The sequence below is a fragment of the Phoenix dactylifera genome, chromosome 2 (assembly GCF_051530095.1).
Source record: "Phoenix dactylifera cultivar Ajwa chromosome 2, Ajwa_hap1_PhDact_Kaust_v1.1, whole genome shotgun sequence".
NCBI lineage: Eukaryota > Viridiplantae > Streptophyta > Magnoliopsida > Arecales > Arecaceae > Phoenix > Phoenix dactylifera.
Window position 1 is genome coordinate 44,831,230 of NC_143191.1, and position 8,525 is coordinate 44,839,754.

An 8,525-nucleotide genomic window follows, 5' to 3' on the forward strand; every position below is an offset into this window, starting at 1 on the left:
ATCCATTCTGCATGATTTGTCTACGCAAATGTGACTCCTCAACTCCTATTTTCAGTTTGCTCATAAGGACCCGGTCTCCTATTAAAATAACAAGCAGAAGGTATAAGCATTTCAAAAAAATGATGCAAGATACATTCAGCTTATTAAACGAAACCGTAGCCTTGATTTGGTCAACTCTCATACCAATGTCATCTTTATAATATTTGTTGAAAGTCTTTTTTTTTTTCACACATCACTTTTTCTCTCTATCTAGTTCGTTTTGTTCTCTCCCCTACCTCTGTCTCACTTAGTAGCTCCTTAACATAAGAACTCAGGAATATGATCCTTGGGCACAGTCAAGAAGTTACCTAGGGTGCCTACATGCTGGAGACCTGGCTCAACTACCTCATATTGTATACCAACTCATGTTTATTGGCATAAATTTAAATTGGAAACTCAATTTACTGGTCAAATATTTTACATGATACTTCATTTTCGAACATACCTTCAATTGTTGATTTTTTTTTCTTTTCCACGTATTTTTTTCACAGAATAGGAATGTGTGGAACACAACTCAGCAGAAAAAAAATGAAATATGTTGTAGTTAATCTTCGAATATAGTATTCATATATTCATATATGCATAACACATTCATCCTTCCATCATGTATGCATGACCACATGATTGCACAAATGCATGCACGCAGACCATATACCTATAAATTTATGTATCTACTTACAATGATGTCAGAGATGGCAAGGTTGAGAACCAAGGTGGAACATCTGATACATCAAAGGAGTTGTTGCTCATGTCCCTGTATAGGTCGTTGACTGATTAGTTGACAGCCAATATAATCATAATTCATAACAGTCTTAACACATAGTAGAGATGACATTTACACATTAAGAACAGACTTTGGACCATAAAATACACTTCAAGTTGGATCCATGATTTCTATTTTCCATCGTTCTAAAGCTCCCAATGGCAAGAGGGAGATCTCATTATTCTGGATCCTCGAAAATTATAACTTCAGGAAAATTCATCCAATACTATTATTTACTTACACAAAGCTGAGCGCAGTCATGCCAGATAAGTTTGGCAAGGGACCAGTCAACCCAGACCTTTTGACACAGACACATGCAGACAGATACAATCCCACAGTCCTTTTGCTGTACTAGGAGTGCTTTTGGTATTTGCCGTAAGAGGAGGTGAAAGCTGTTGTTGACCTGCTTTACAGAACTTGGAGGGAACAATTTTACACTCATACCTCTGAATTCAAATAAGAAGGGATTGAAAGAGTTAAAGGTTATAGGTTTATTAGCTTGGTTTACATCTTAATTTGCAGAACTTTCACCAGAATCTTGGCAACCAGGTTTAGAGGACCCACATAAGCTTAGGTGATGAACTTGTTGAGTGGAGTGGACTTACATGATTTCATAATGAGCTCTCATTGAGCTGGGTACAAATTGGCAGACAAGAAGGGAGAAAGGGTTGACACTAAATTAAACTTCAAAAAGTTAGAGCTTTCTTTAGGAAACTATGAAGAAGATGGATTGTGTTTAGTGTCTCATTGTATTTTGTTGTGTCTAATTTCTATATTTACTCAAGATGCTTCCTGAAGTTTGGCTAGGAGCGGAAAAGCAGTAAAGCAAGGGGATGCACTATCTCGTGCTGGTGCAATGGTGCCAATTGTTTGGCCTTATGGGGCTAGGTGAAAGTTGTGTTGAAAGGACTGGATGTAAAAAAGACAAGAACTTAGATTACTAGCCTATAATTCAAGCCTAGACGTTGATCCTTTAATGAGCTAGTGGCAGCTGATCATGGGAATGTCAAAAATTCTCTGCATGCTGAATTATTTTTTTAACTCTGAAGAGTTCCAAAGAATGAAATATTGGCAACAATTTAAGCATGATATGACATAATCTATATGCAATCCTTACTGTACTTAAGTTGTTTATGTTTCTTACAAGGAATTTATCAGGCCAGATTGTTTACAAGAAATTGAAAGAGAGGACAGACCAGTTCCTTGCAAGAGGCCTAGTCAGGACAGAAGACAGCAAACATAAAATAGGGGGTCATGACGATGTACTTGTAGGTGATATAAGAGATGCCGAAAGTATTGTTCCTGCTGTCCAAGGAATTGATGCGCTCATAATCCTGACAAGCTCCGTGCCAAAGATGAAACCAGGGTTTGACCCAAGCAAAGGTGAAAGACCTGAATTCTATTAATTTCAAACACAAAAAACTCTTAACACCTATTCCCCCATATATTTCCAAAAATAACTCATATTAATTTCAATGGACAAAAAATATTTGAACTACATGAATGAACAACAGGGAACTCGATACTTTCCCGATTAAAATCCTCAGAAAAACCGAGAAACATCATTTGCCTAAGAAAGAAGTGCATACCTGAGATCAGAGAAGACAACGGCTCGCGAGCTTCAAACTCGGATCTCAATGCCGTTAATCTGTTCCAAAATCTTAACCCTTGTTCCCCAACAGCTCCGATGTGGTAATTAGCTTCGGAATCCAGCCACTGGTGACGCCTTTGGATCGATCCACTGTAACCCTGCGAAGATTGAAAGAAGGGAGGAAGAAGGGGTGAAGAATAAGAGGTGAGATTGGGTATGGGAATGCGGGGAGCAGCGAAGTGAGAGCAAACGATACCCTTACCGTGGCCCATAAAACCCTAAAATTAAAGGCTGCTACCGTCCCAACTTGAAACCCTAGAGAGGAATCCCCTTTTCTTTTCTTTCTTTTCCATAATGGAATTTTTTTTCTGGATATGGTACGAAGAACCGAATCCAGGGGTGCTTCACCAGCTTCCCCTTTGTTTCCTCTCAAAGACCCTGGGGTCGGTCGTTCGGCAACACGGAAGCTTTGCAGAAGGAGGCGGAGAAGGAGGAGAACAAGCGAGAAGAAGGGAGCGGAGGGAGGAGGAGAAAAATACCTCGGTTGGTCAATCGGTCGGCGCCGGAGAGGAGGGAGGAGGAGAAGGGGTTGGAGTCGGACGGCCGGCACCGGAGAGGAGCAAGATGGAAGTGAACACGGAAGCTCGAGCAGCGCCGGAGAGGAGAAATAAGGGCTCGATCGGGGTCGGTCGCTGGGTTAGGGTGGTGTGCTCGCATTCGACGACGCTTATAAGCGTCGTTGTAGGTCTGGAAGAACAACGACGCGTAATAGCGTCGCCCTAGAACCAATTCCAACGCTTCCGAGCGTGAGTTGGAAATATTGACTACGACAACACTTAAAAGCGTCGTTTATTCCTTTGAATTGCAGACGCTTATGATAAGCGTCGGCAAAAGTACAAGGGGAGGCCAACTTTGCCGACGCTTTTCCATAGCGTCGGCATTGAAGCGTCGGCTTTGCTTCTTTCTTTTGTAGTGAAGGAGTCATTCATGCATCTTTGGAAGCTCTTGGCTCAATAAAGCTGCAGGGAACGAAGTCAGTGATGCCCACAAGTGTTATTTATTTATCTATCAAGCAGAAGTGTCCGTGGATTTTAGTTATACGAGTGGTGCTTCCGAAGGTACCCCTGAGGTCCGTTGTTTGCAGATCATACGGTGTAATTTTATGAGATAAGTGTTTGCAGATCATATGGTACCCCAAAAGTAAGTTGTTGACCCCCTAATGGATTTTGATGAATACAAAACACTAGAGCATAATTCCATTATATCTTAACAATTTAATTAAGGAACTCATGTGTTTTATCTAGAATATTGTTGAGAAATGTCTAGGCAAGTTCCCATAATTTTTATGAATTCATTGAAGAACATTTTGAGTTAATGAAAAAGTTCAGGGACAGCCGAGACGTCTCCTGGTAGTTTCAGAGACGTCTCTGGCACAAACAGGAAGAACTGGCACACTTGGAGACGTCCCCGGCACCTGCCGAGTCGTCCCCGCGTTAGCGGAGTCGACTCTCTCAGTAGCGGAGTCGACTCTCTCAGTGGCGGCAGAAAGGCAGTTTTCAAGAGATATGCGCGAGACGTCCCCACTGTACGCCGAGTCGTCCCCGCAGGTAAAAAGGAGAGTTCCCGAGTCGCCCCCAAGATAGCCGAGACGGCTCTCTCAGGGTTTTCCAGAGAATGGTTTTTTCGGTGATAAGGCAGCGGAGTCGACCCTGAGACAGCGGAGCCGTCCCCATGCATAAAGTGCAGACAAGCCGAGACGTCCCCGTAAAGTGCCGAGTCGACCCCAGACAACATAAAAAGTAAAATCCTGTAGGCGAGACGTCCCTCGTTGTAGCGGAGACGTCCCCGGAGCGCCTGGAACACGACTGACAGCTTTTCAGGTTTGGTTTGAATTTCAAATCCTTCTCTTTTTGTTTCTAACGGCTATATTTGCTTTTTGGGCTATAAAAAGGGACCTCTTAAGTGGTTCTCAACAACTCTTCACCAACCAAAAAGCTAGATCATTCAAGAGAGAAGTTAGAAAGAAAAGCTCAAGGGAGTGAGTGCATTCAAGGAAGGAAATCAAGTATTCTCAAGTCTCCCAAGCGATTTCAAGCTCAACCACTCTTGTGCGCTCGGGATTCGAAGCTCACACTCAACCCTACGCGCTCCACCTCGGAAGAATCAATATTTCCCACGCTTCCAACGGCAAAAGAATTCTTCCGGGTTACATTATTCATAATTGTTATATTTGCTTCTCAGAGCTTTTATTTCCTTTTGTAAACTCTTTTATTGTGGTGCTTGTTCCAGTCAAGGGACTTGGAACAAGGGAAAGGCGTCCCAAGCCTAAGAGAAATTGGGGGTTTTAGGGTTTGTTGTGAGCCCGGTGTAAAACAATGAGTTGGGTAGTGAACTCGCAAAACTACCGTACTGTAATCTTGGATTATAGTGAAAATTCCCAAAGGCGCTTTGGGGAGTGGATGTAGGAGCGGTGAAGGCTCCGAACCACTATAAAACCGTGTGTTTGTGGTTGTCTCTTCTTATCTCTTTATCTTTATTTTAGTTCATATATTTGTGTGTTTTATTTTTAATTAGGCAAAAAGTTTTTTAAAACACCCAATTCACCCCCCTCTTGGGTGACCATCTCTGGGCAACAAGTGGTATCAGAGCCGGTGCTCTGTGTATTTCTTGAAAGACCTAACCGTCTTAGCCAAAGATGTAGATGGCAACACCCTTTAACAATGTTCCTGCCGAGGGGCAAGCAACCAATAGACCTTCACTCTTCAATGGGACAAATTATACTTATTGGAAGACGAGAATGAGAATTTTCATTCAAGCACAAGACTATGCCTTGTGGAGGGTTATAGTCAAGGGACCACAAGAACCATCACACGTGGTGAATGGCATTCGAGTTTCCAAACCTGAGGAGGATTGGGATGAGAATGATGATAGGATGGCTCAACTCAATTCTAGAGCCATGAACTCATTATTTTGTTCTCTAGATGTAAATGAGTTCAATAGAGTCTCTACATGCAGTTCCGCTAAGGAAATATGGGATAGGCTTGAAGTTACCCATGAGGGTACAAATCAAGTCAAAGAGTCCAAAGTGAACATTCTAGTTCATAAGTACGAATTGTTTAAGATGGAACCTAATGAAACCATCACATGCATGTTTACACGTTTTACCGAAATTATTAATGGTCTAAAAAGCTTGGGCAAATCTTACACTAACCCCGAACTTGTGAGTAAAATTCTCAGGTCACTGCCAAAAGCATGGGAAGCAAAGGTCACGGCGATTGTAGAAGCCAAAGACCTCAACACCTTGGGGCTAGAACAACTCTTGGGCTCATTGATGACGCATGAGCTCACGATGAAGCAGCATGAAGAAAAGTTGCCAAAGAAAAAGACAATCGCACTCAAGGTTACCTCAAGTGTATGTGAAGAAGAGAGCAGTGAGAGTGAAGAAGAAAGTCAAGATGAGGACTTGGGTTTGATAGTAAGGAAATTTAAAAAGTTCATGAGAAGAAAGAAACCATTCCCAAGAAAGAAATTTGGAGGGAGAAATGATTGGAAAAAAGAAAAGGAAAAAGAAAGAGACCCAATCGTATGCTATGATTGCAAGAGACCGGGACACATTCGTTCCGAATGCCCTCAACAAAAGAGGTATTTTGGAAAGAAGAAGAAGAAGGCATTGAAGGCAACGTGGGATGATAGTGACACATCATCCTCCGAGGAAGAGAAGGAAGAGACCGCCAATCTATGCTTTATGGCGTTCGAAGACGACGAGGTATGTCAAAACCCAACCATAAATTTTACTTTAGAAGAATTATATGAGGCCTTTCAAGAACTTATGGGTGATTGTAGTATGTTAGGAGCAAAGAATAAAGAATTAAAAGCCTCCAATCAAAAACTAAAGGAAAATATTGAAAACCTATTAATTGAAAAGGAGAGCGTTAAAAATATGAACACTACTAACCTAAAAATCGAAAATTCAAGACTTAGCACTGAAAATGAAAAGGCAAAAACACTAATCAAGGAATTAAATCTAAAAGTAAATTCCCTACTCAATAGTAATACTTCACTTGCGCAAACTGTTGAATCTCTTAAAAAGAATATGAAAGAACTAGTTAAAGAAAATTTGAATCTTAAGAATGAGGTACATAAGTACAAGCCAATTGTTGAAAAATTCACACAAAGCTCTGAAAAATTAAATCTTATTCTTTCAAATCAAAGAGCTGTTTTCAATAAAGCTGGATTAGGATATAAAACTAATAAGCAACAAAAGTATCTAAAGAATTTCTTTGTAAAAGCAAAAGATGTAAAAACTGAAAAACCAACATGCTTTCTTTGTGGAAAGAACGGACATAAAGCCTACTCTTGTATTCAAAGAAAAATCCAAACTAACAAGGGTACATTTGCAAAAGCTAAAAATATAACTAAAGTATGGGTGCCTAAGGGAGTCAACTACACTAACCACGAAGGACCCAAGAAAACTTGGGTACCTAAGAGCTTCACATGATCATTTTGCAGATATGCCTTGCAGCCGGAAATAAAAAGAGAATGTGGTATCTTGATAGTGGTTGCTCAAGGCATATGACCGGTGACAAGAGTCTCTTTGTCACCTTGGAATCAAAAGAAGGAGGAGTAGTCACATTTGGAGACAATGCTAAAGGTGGAATTATTGGTGTTGGTAAAATCTCCATATCACCCTCCTCATTTATAGATAATGTATTGTTAGTTAATGGACTAAAACATAATTTATTAAGTATAAGTCAATTTTGTGACAAGGGCTTTAAAGTGTCATTTGAATCATCACTATGCATAATTAATAGTCCAATTGATAATGAGATCATACTCACAGGACATAGGCATGAAAACGTTTACATGGTAGATCTTGATGATCTCACCATGAGGGATGGCCAATGTCTTGTAGCCATGAATCCCAAAGTCAATGAGACTAGTTGGTTATGGCATCGTAGGTTAGGGCATGCTAGCATGGATTTAATCTCTAAATTGATCACAAAGGATCTAGTCAAAGGACTACCAAAAATAGACTTTGAAAAGAATAAAATTTGTGCGGCATGTCAATTAGGAAAACAAACAAGAAGTTCTTTCAAGTCTAAGAACATAGTCTCAACATCAAAACCCTTAGAACTAATTCACATGGATTTGTTTGGACCCACTAGAACTGCTAGTCTAGGGGGTAAGAAATTTGGTCTTGTCATTGTTGATGATTTTTCACGTTTTACATGGGTTTCATTTCTTGCACACAAAGATGAGTCCTTTCTCGCTTTTGTCAAGTTTCATAATAAGGTTTCGAATGAACTCAATCTTAAACTAAAAGCAATTAGGAGTGATCATGGTACCGAGTTTGAAAATCAACACTTTGAAAAGTTTCGTGATGAAAATGGTATCAATCACAATTTCTCGGCATCTAGGACACCCCAACAAAATGGGGTGGTAGAAAGGAAGAATCGCACACTAGCAGATATGGCTCGTACCATGTTGTGCGAATCGGATCTACCAAAGTATTTCTGGGCTGAAGCAATAAGTACCTCATGTTATATCTTAAATCGTGCTTTAGTTAGATCCATCTTAAAGAAAACACCGTATGAATTGATAAAAGGTAAGAAACCAAATATAAGTTATTTTCATGTTTTCGGTTGTCGATGCTTTATTTTGAATAATGGAAAGGACAATCTCAGTAAATTTAGTGCTAAATCAGATGAGGGGATCTTCTTAGGTTATTCCTCATCTAGTAGAGCATACAGGGTCTTCAACAAGAGAACTCTCGTTGTTGAAGAATCCATTCATGTTGTTTTTGATGAAACTAATGGAGATTCTTCTAGAAAAGAAGAAGATGGTGATGCAGGTATACTTGAAGACCGAATAAAGGAATTCTCCATACAAGACAAACAACATGAGAATGAGGTCAAGGAAGATACAAATCAGCAAGATGAAGAAGGTCAACCTCCATCAAAAATTCAAGATTTTCCTAAAGAATGGAGGTATGCACATGGTCATCCAAAGGATCTAATCCTTGGTGATCCTTCACAAGGTATAAGAACTAGATCCTCTTTAAGAAACACTAGTAATTAGCTTGCTTTCGTATCACAAATAGAGCCTAAATCACTAGAAGAAGCTGAAAAAGAT